This window comes from Helianthus annuus, chromosome 7, assembly GCF_002127325.2.
Source record: "Helianthus annuus cultivar XRQ/B chromosome 7, HanXRQr2.0-SUNRISE, whole genome shotgun sequence".
Classification (NCBI taxonomy): Eukaryota; Viridiplantae; Streptophyta; class Magnoliopsida; order Asterales; family Asteraceae; genus Helianthus; species Helianthus annuus.
Window position 1 is genome coordinate 45,619,850 of NC_035439.2, and position 10,931 is coordinate 45,630,780.

Here is a 10,931-nt window from a genome sequence, read left to right on the forward strand (position 1 = left end):
GGGAACAACAACGGCAACGAAGCTAGGGACGAGTGTTCGTGCTGGGGCAGGGTGATGCAAGAAAAGATCCCAATGTGGTTATGGGTAAGTTTCTTCTCGACGACTTTTACGTTACTGTATTGTTTGATTCGGGTGCGGATACCAGTTATGTGTCTCTAAAAGTTAGTAAAATGCTCAAGCGCACACCTACACTTCTGAACACTAAACATGTTGTAGAGTTAGCTAATGGTAAAAGCCTAGAGGCCACACACATAGTTCAGGGTTGTAATCTTATCTTCGCTGGTCAGAGTTTCTCCATCGACCTCATTCCTATAGTTCTGGGTAGTTTTGACATCGTCGTTGGTATGGACTGGTTATCCAAGCAGCAAGTAGAGATTCTATGTAAGGATAAGATCATTCGTATTCCCCGTCCTGGTAAAGAACCTCTCGAAGTTTAAGGTGACAAGAGTGGTGCTGTGGTTGGCATCATCACCTTCCTGAAGGCTCAGAAATGTTTACGAAAGGGTCATACTGCCATTTTGGCACTAGTTACTGATGCATCAACGAAAGAGAAAAGAATAGAGGATATCCCAGTTGTACGTGATTTTCCTCAAGTGTTTCCTGAAGATTTACCTGGTCTACCGCCTCATCGCCAGGTCGAGTTTCAAGTCGAGCTAGCTCCAGGAGCAGCACCTATAGCTCGCGCACCGTACCGTTTAGCTCCAACTGAACTGGAAGAACTGTCATAGCAACTACAAGAGCTCTTGGATAAGGGCTTTATTCGTCCTAGCTCTTCGCCTTGGGGAGCTCCAGTACTGTTTGTGAAGAAGAAAGATGGAACTTTCAGGATGTGCATAGATTACCGCGAACTGAACAAAGTGATAGTGAAGAACCGCTATCCTCTTCCACGTATTGACGACTTATTCGACCAGTTGCAAGGGTCGAGCTACAACTCCAAGATTGATCTAAGGTCAGGTTACCATCAGCTGAGAGTCCGGGATGAGGACGTCTCTAAGACAGCATTCAGAACTCGCTACGGCCACTACGAGTTTCTAGTCATGCCATTCGGGCTAACAAACGCACCGGCAGTCTTCATGGATCTTATGAACAGAGTGTGCAAGCCTTACCTAGACAAGTTTGTGATAGTTTTCATCGACGACATCCTGATCTACTCTAAGAGTCAGGAGGAGCACGAGCAGCATCTACGTCTTATCTTGGAACTTCTTCGAAAGGAACAACTGTACGCCAAGTGATCAAAATGTGACTTCTGGCTTCGTGAAGTTCACTTTTTGGGCCATGTGGTAAACAAGGATGGGATTCATGTTGATCCATCTAAGGTAGATTCGATCAGGAACTGGCCTGCACCGCGTACACCAACGGAAATACGCCAATTCTTGGGTTTGGCGGGTTATTACAGACGATTCATTAAAGACTTCTCAAAGATTGCGCAGCCGCTTACTCTACTGACACAGAAGGGTGTCACTTATCACTGGGGCAATGCACCTTGGTTTGCTCGGTTTGTGATTGTGCTTCTAGTGTTAATTAATGGTTTGGTCCGTTACACACGACCTAAGGTACATTGCACATAAACTCAATGTAAGTGTTCATGTTCAATTAAGGTTTACAATTCCTTGGTGTCCAAACAACTGTGTTCCGTGTGATAATTGTTTACAGATTGTCATGATATAGATTGCACATTCATACAGTAACATACAGTTCACACAGTATCATACAGTAACATACAGTAACATTCAAGGTGTTCTTCATACAGGGTTTTGAACTCAGATCTCTAGTGTTAACATTCAGTCTAATACTGGTGTTTGCAATAAACTCGGGCACTTATATATATACATGAAATTCGGACTACACGCACACACATCAAACTCGGACTCTAGTCCTTTGGTGAAACTCAGACCGAACAACAACAAGAACTCGGATCATACATATCAACAAAAACTCAACCATATATATTAACAAAACTCGGACCATATATATATATATATATTAACAAAACTCGGACCTTGTGTGTGCATTACAAAAATTCGGACAAACATCCCAACCAAAATTCGGACCAAGCATTTCAACATAAACTCGGACCATATGCATCCCCTCATAAAATTCGGACCAAGCATACCCTTATAAAATTCGGACCAAGCATACAACACAAACTCGGATCAAGCATCAATCTAAAACTCGGATCATGGAAAAAACTTGGACTCCATACATTATTTACAAAGCTCAGACTATGTGTTCCATACAAAATTCGGACCATGTGACTTCACAAAACCCTGACACAAATCTCCGGACTAACAACCATGCGAAAATTCAAAACCAATTCACAGTTTTCAATGGAACAGTTACGTTGCAGGTTACGATCAAAAACCGTAATTTTCATACATTGGCAAAGCTGTAACCTAATCAACAATCAACCAATTCTAACATATCAGGCATCCTATTGTCAGGCATTTGATTACACAACCATCCACAAACCATTGCAAAAACAATCAGAATCTTTAATAATCACAGAGTCATTGTTTGGTGAACTAGGGTTTTGCATGAATCAAATAACCAATGATTAACAACAAAAAATCATTAAACGTTTACCTTAGATTGATTCTAGATGGATTGGAAGATCAAGATTGATGCAAGAGACTTGTGTAGCCAAGAATGATAGCCAAGAATGATGAGAGAAATGGTTGTAGAGAGAATGATTTGAACAGCCATATGATTGGAATTGGTGAGAATGATTAGGATTGAGAGGTTTTGTTTTATTTTCATTATTAACACTAAACACCCTTAAGCATCATCTTTTACATAACACACACACACACCACATGTATTTTACAGTTAAGGCACAAAGTTCTCATGTAAGTCAAATAATGCATAAAGTAGTGCATAGTTCCATGAAATACTAAAGACTGTGTGACCAACTTAATTGTGTTAAGTTAAAGCATTAACCTGAAGTTACTGGTTGTCACATTATCCCCAACTTGAAAGAAATTTCGTCCCAAAATTTAGCATGCGGTTACTAAGGAATCTAGTTAAGTTGTATCGTTTACTGGTTTCCCTGGGGTGTCACATAATCCCCCCGTTGATTTGGAATTTCGTCCCGAAATTCCGTAGTAGCTTCAGCCTCAGTAGTGGTTGCATGGTTTCCGAATAACTGGGGATACTTGAGTTTCATTTGGTCTTCTCGTTCCCAGGTGAACTCCGGGCCACGACGGGAGTTCCAACGAACTCGTACAAGAGGTATTCTAGTGTGCTTGAGGACCTTAACATCCCGGTCCGTGATTTCTACTGGTTCCTCGACGAATCGCAACTGCTCGTCGATAGTGAGCTCCTTCAAAGGAACTATGAGGGTCTCATCCGACAGACACTTCTTCAGATTCGACACATGGAAAACGTTGTGAACTGCACCTAGTTCAGCTGGTAGGTTTAGTCTGTAGGCTACTTTGCCTATTCTTTCAGTGATTTCGAACGGTCCGACATACCGCGGATTGAGTTTGCCTCGTTTGCCAAAACGAACCACACCCTTCCAGGGTGAGACTTTAAGTAGCACTCGATCCCCAACTTGGAACTCGAGTGGTTTCCTGCGCTTATCAGCGTAACTTTTCTGACGGTCGCGAGCTGCCGCCATGCGTTGTCGTATCTGTGCAATTCGTTCAGTAGCATCAACTACCATTTCTGGACCTGTGATCTGACTATCACCCACCTCTGCCCAACAAAGAGGTGATCGGCATTTACGGCCGTATAATGCCTCGAATGGAGCGGCTTATATGCTGGTGTGGTAACTATTGTTGTACGAAAACTCCACTAACGGAAGATGTTTTTCCCAGCTGTTGCCGAAATCAATAACACATGCCCGAAGCATGTCTTCTAGGGTTTGAATCGTGAGCTCAGACTGCCCATCCGTCTGAGGGTGATATGCTGTGCTCATGTCTAGCCATGAGCCAAAAGCTTTGTGCATTGCTTGCCATAGTTCTGATGTGAATCGTGCATCACGATCAGAGATAATAGAAGTTGGCACTCCATGCCTCGAAACAACTTCTTTCAAGTAAATGTCTGCTAGAGTGGAGAACTTATCCGTTTCCTTGATAGCCAAGAAGTGTGCAGACTTTGTGAGTCGGTCCACTATCACCCAAATGGTATCATTCCCACGTTGAGATCTAAGCAGGCCAGTAACAAAATCCATGGAAATTTCCTCCCATTTCCATTGAGGTATCTTGGGTTGTTGAAGTAGGCCTGATGGTTTCTGATATTCCGCCTTGACTCTCGCACAAGTCAAACATTTGCCGATGTAAGTTGCAATGTGGGCCTTCATACTAGGCCACCAATACGTAGTTCTGATGTCGTGGTACATTTTATCCGAACCTGGATGTACCGAGTAGCGAGACTTGTGTGCTTCATCCATCACAAGTTCTCGTAAACCGCCATATAGTGGGACCCAAATACGCCCCGTTACATAGTAGGCGCCGTCTTCTCTTTGTTCTAATCGTTGCCTTGAGCCGCGTAAGGCTTCAGCCCTTACGTTTTCTGGTTTCAATGCTTCCACCTGAGCATCTCGTATCTGTGCAGGAAGACTAGACTGAATAGTAAGCTGTAATGCTCGCACGCGTCTAGGTACAGTATTCGTTCGACTGAGAGCGTCAGCCACAACATTGGCTTTGCCTGGATGGTACTTGATAGCACACTCGTAATCATTGAGTAACTCAACCCATCGACGTTGACGCATGTTCAATTCCTTCTGCTTGAAGATATGCTCAAGACTCCTGTGATCGGTGTAGATAGTGCACTTGGTACCGTACAGGTAATGTCGCCATATCTTAAGCACAAAAACAACAGCTCCCAACTCTAAATCATGCGTAGTGTAGTTCCGTTCGTGGACCTTAAGTTGACGCGAAGCGTACGCAATGACTTTGTCGCGCTGCATTAACACACATCCAAGACCCTGAATGGATGCATCACAATAAACCAAGAAATCGTCCGTGCCCTCTTGCAATGAAAGAATAGGTGCGCTGCATAGTCTATCCTTCAAGTGCTGAAAAGCTGTTTCCTGTGCCTTGCCCCAGTGATAAGTGACACCTTTCTGTGTCAGTAGAGTAAGCGGCTGCGCAATCTTTGAGAAGTCTTTAATGAATCGTCTGTAATAATCCGCCAAACCCAAGAATTGGCGTATTTCCGTTGGTGTACGCGGTGCAGGCCAGTTCCTGATCGAATCTACCTTAGATGGATCAACATGAATCCCATCCTTGTTTACCACATGGCCCAAAAAGTGAACTTCACGAAGCCAGAAGTCACATTTTGATAACTTGGCCGTAAGTGCTGCTCGTGTTCCTCCTGACTCTTGGAGTAGATCAGGATGTCGTCAATGAAAACGATTACAAACTTGTCCAGGTAAGGCTTGCATACCCTGTTCATTAGGTCCATGAAAACTGCAGGCGCGTTCGTTAGCCCGAATGGCATGATTAGAAACTCGTAGTGGACGTCGCGAGTTCTGAATGCTGTTTTGGAGACGTCCTCATCCCGGACTCTCAGTTGATGGTAACCTGACCTCAGATCTATCTTTGAGTAGTAGCTCGACCCTTGCAACTGGTCGAACAAGTCATCAATACGTGGAAGAGGGTAGCGGTTCTTCACTGTCACCTTGTTCAGTTCACGGTAATCAATGCACATCCTGAAAGTACCATCCTTCTTCTTCACAAATAGTACTGGAGCTCCCCAAGGCGAAGAGCTTGGACGAATAAAGCCCTTATCCAAGAGCTCTTGTAGTTGCTTAGATAGTTCTTCCAGTTCAGTTGGAGCTAAACGATACGGTGCGCGAGCTATTGGTGCTGCTCCTGGAGCTAGCTCGATTTGAAACTCGACCTGGCGATGAGGCGGTAGACCAGGTAAATCTTCAGGAAACACTTGAGGAAATTCGCGTACAACTGGGATATCCTCTATTCTCTTCTCTTTCGTTGATGCATCAGTAACAAGTGCCAAAATGGCAGTGTGACCCTTTCGTAAACATTTCTAAGCCTTCAGGAAGGAGATGATGCCAACCACAGCACCACTCTTGTCGCCTTGAACTTCGAGAGGTTCTTGACCAGAACGAGGAATACGAACTATCTTCTCCTGGCATAAGATCTTTGCTTGCTGCTAGGATAACCAATCCATCCCAATAACGATGTCGAAACTACCCAGAACTATAGGAATGAGGTCGATGGAGAAAGTTTGACCATCGAGGATAAGATTACAACCTTGAACTATGTGTGTGGCCTCTAAACTTTTACCGTTAGCAAATTCTACGACATGTTTGGTGTTTAAAGGAGTTGGTGCACGTTTTAAAATTTGGCTAACTTTTAGATACATATAACTTGTATCCGCACCCAAATCAAACAATACAGTAACATAAAAGTCGTCAAGAAGAAACTTACCCATAACTACGTTGGGATCATTCCTGGCATCACCCTGCCCCAGCATAAATGCACGTCCCCTAGCTTCGTTGCCGTTGTTGTTCCCACCATTGTTGTTTCCGTTGCCTTGGTTATTGTTGTTGTTGTTGTTGTTCTGGTTTCGGTTTAACTGAGGGCAGTGTCTTTTGAAGTGACCTTCAGCGCCACAATGAAAACATCCCTTGTTGCCCTGTTGCTGATTCTGTTGTGCTTGCTGTTGCTGCTGATTCTGAGTTACAGGCCGTGGGCTCCTACAATCCTTGGCCTCATGACCCATCTTGAGACACCTCTGACAACGACCCTTGTTGCACTGGCCGCGGTGGTGTCGGTTACAGTTGTTGCACCTGGATTGATTTCCGCGATAAACTCTCTGCCCGCGACTACCAGAAGATTGCTGACTGGGACTCTGGTAGTGGTCAGTCTTTTGCTGCTGAACCTGAAACTGAACTGTAGCTGAACCCTTGCTGGAATCCCCCTCCCATTTTCTCTTGTTGTCGCTGGGAGTAGCAGGAGTAGCAGAAGTGGTAGCGGTAGTAGCAGCGCTAATACGCTTAGGCAGCTTGTTCTGTTCCAATGCCTGATCCGTGAGGCGGTGAGCAAGACGCTGAATATCCTGGATATTATTGTGGTTAGCCGATGTCACATGGCTCTGAATTTCTGGTGCTAACCCCTTGAGGTACAACTCAATGCGCTTGACTGGAGGGTCCACCATAGTTGGACACAAGATGGCCAGCTCGTTTGACCGTTTCGTATAAGCTTCAATTTCCGATCCTGTCATTTTCAGATGATAGAGCTCCACCTCCAACTTGTGGATGTCATCACGTGTGCAGTATTCCCGTTTAATCAGCTCTTTGAAATCATTCCAAGGGGTGGCGTTAAAAGCTGCCAACCCTAAAATCTGAACTTGCGCGTTCCACCAAGTCAGCGCAATTCCTTCTAGAGTACCAGTGGCGTACTTCACCCTGCGAGCCTCAGGGCATTCACACATTTCAAATACCGACTCGAGCTTTTCGAACCAATGGAGGAGTCCAACCGCTCCTTTAGTGCCACTAAACGTGCTAGGACGACAGTCCATGAAGTTCTTGAAAGTGCAAACAGGTTGCTGAGCGTGTTGACCTAGTGTGTAATAATAGGACAAGGTTAAACACGAGAGTTGGTTTAGGAATGTAGGATCTAAAGACCCTAGTGTGAGTCACAACTGCAGGGTATACTACCTGCTTGTGCAGCTGCAAGTGCTGCAGCAACTTGTTCGTTGATGAGAGCCGTCAACTGGGCTTGAGTCAAGTTAATACGTCCGGCCATGATCTTCATAGCAAATGTAACATAAGTGAGAGAGGTTCGCGAATAATTCGATGACAGAAGAGAGTAAGCACACAAGTGTTCTCAAGCAATGTCGAATAGTAGGCAATGTAATCTAGGCATACCACGAGCAAAGTTCTATGTAATTCTAGCATGTAGGCAATAAACATAAACCGTATTACCTAGGATGTTGAGTCTTGCACGTGGAGCGAGGCGTCGTTGTGGATCGTTGAGCACTGTACTGGTTATAGTCTGGTTTTAATAAAAACGTTTTCCCCATATTAAAACCAAGTTCTCTATAACCAATAGCTCTGATACCAATCTGTCACACCCCCAAAATCCACCCGCGGAGTACCACCGCTTGGAGGCGTGACTGACCAGGATCAAGCCACCAATCATATTGAACATGTAAATAATAAGTAAGTGTAAAAGTAATTCATCACAATACAATTGGTGTTCATTTCAAAACATAGTATAAGTAGCGGAAGCATAGTATGAAAAATCCAATACATGTGTTAAGTTTAAAGTGTCATAATGTTTTCATCGAAACACCCACAATCCATGTCCACAACAACCGCGCCTCCCGTGCAAACTCCATGAATACCTATGGTCCTGCAAGGCATGTAACAGAAAGTCAACAATTAGATGAGCGAGTTCACAGTAAATAAGTTTGTAATTGTCACACCCCCAAAATACACACGCGGAGTACCACCGCTTGGAGGCGTGACATGACCAGGATCAAGCCATCAATCATATTGAACATAGCATAATATAAATAAGATAGTTCGTAAAACCCAATTCAATACAATTGATGTTCTAAACCAAACATAGTATCAATAGCGGAAGCGCAATAATGAAAATCCAAAGTATGTAAATGTAAACCCAAAGTAATGTTAAGTTTGATTGTTTAAACGTTTTAACATGGCATCCACGATCCATGTTCCACAACGACCTGCTCCTTCCTAGTGCAAGCTCCATAAGTACCTAAGGTCCTGCAAGGCATGCAGCAGAGGGTCAACAACTAGTTGAGCGAGTTCACAGTTAATAGTTCAGAAATAGTATAGTGTGAGTAGTAGTATGTTCGTTCGTTATGTCCTGTATCGTATTAGTTTCCATCGCGGCCTCCCAGGCAGGTATGTGAAGATATTAGGGGATGTCTTTCCCAAGTATTCTAGACTAGGTTTAATTGTATCGCGGCCTCCCAGGCAGGTGTGCGAAGATTAGTAAATTTAGTTCGCGGCCTTCCTAAGGCAGGTGTGCGAAGTCAGTCATAATATCGCGGCCAACCCTTGGCAGGTGTGCGAAGATCAGTTCAATAAGTGTTACTAGTCTAGCCGTATCCTGTCGTTAGGTTCTATCATCTGAGTATATACAATAAGTCATCCAATCCCATTCCCACCCGGGAACCCCATGCCTTGGCTGTGTGAACTCACCTTGGTTTGCTCGTTATGCTAAGTATGTGCTCGAAGTAAATCAATCACGCCCTAGGGTATGCACGTATACACAATCAGTTTGTATTCAAGTTGTTCACGTATAGATATAATCACTGAAGTACTGAACATGTAGTCAATATCATGCAAGTCATGCACATCACTTAACAGCAGTTAATCAATCCAGTTATCTTCTAACAGAGTTAAGTCGAGTTACGGTGCAAAGTATTAAGTCGGCGAAACACAAATTGACGAAACATACTCTGTTTCGTCAATCACCTTTTGGCGAAACAAGTTTCTATTTCGTCAAGACAGTCCTCGACGAAACACACTTTCCTTTCGTCAATCAGTTTCGTCAAGCAGTGTGTTTCGTCAACAACTATCAGTTACGTTGACCCGATAACGTTGCTCAGCAGTTACACAATCATTTGCAGAAACCCTAATCATCTACAGCCGTAACATCATCATCATTCATCATACAGCAGTTCATAAAACCATCAATCAGTAACATACATGTAACCCAACAATCATACGATATCCAACAAAGTCATTGATTTTCTTTGATTTCAAATCATCGCATATCATAATCACGTAACCATGCGTTAACCCTAAACCATTTATGTTGGCCTTACCCAGAAATCATAATCAACAATCATAAGCAAACCAAATCTAGATTCTCAGGAATTAAAATCCATAGTGTATATTCTAGTAATATCAATTTATCAAGCAATCACGAACATAAGCGTTATAACATTAACCCCATCGTTTTCAAGCAAAACAGTTAGCAATCTATATGAATGACAAACTACCAATCAAGCAAAGGTTTATACGCTAACCGTGCTAGCCGAATTAATGGTTCGGTTGGTCTCGAGAGCTTCAAGTGTTCGCGGTTGCCGTCACACACACACACACACAGGAAAGTTCTTAGGGTTTTCAGATTGCCAAGCATGGCGAATGAACAGAACACCGAGTATATAAAGTCACGTAACATGTTGGGCCACAATTGGGCTTCGACGAAAATGGTTTGGGCCGGCGAATGACATTTGATTCGTCGAGACTAGGTTTGGCGAAACACACTTGTGTTTCGTCGAGTCACTATTGGCGAATCCTCTGATTCGTCGAATCCTAAGTGAGCTTAATTCCGTAATGGGCTTAATCAGTTACTATCTCATGTTACACTTACACAACCAACCACATACTCATGAAATCACAAAACACTTTCTTATATCACAATGTGTACATTACAAGTCAAACAAGTCAAAAGACTAATCAGTCAAAATCAACGGTCAAAGTCAACGTGCAATAAATACGAAAGTGAAAGTCGAAAGTTCGAGTTGTCACATTATCCCCAACTTAAAAGAAATTTCGTCCCGAAATTTAATACGTACCTACTGAGGAAGCTAGATAGGTTGCATCGTTCACTGGTTTTCTTGGGGTGTCACATCCTCCCCCCATTGATCTGGAATTTCGTCCCGAAATTCCGTGGTAGTAGCTTCAGTCTCAGCAGTGGTTGTATTGGTTTCGAATAACTGGGGATACTTTTCTGTCATCTGGTCTTCGCGTTCCCAGGTGTACTCTGGGCCACTACGGGAGTTCCAACGAACTCGAACAAGAGGGATTCTCTTGTTTTCGAGGACCTTAACATCCCGGTCCGTGATTTCAACTGGCTCCTCGACGAACTGCAACCGCTCGTCGATAGTGAGTTCCTTAAAAGGAACTATGAGGGTCTCATCTGACAGGCACTTCTTCAGATTCGACACGTGAAATACATTGTGAACTGCACCGAGTT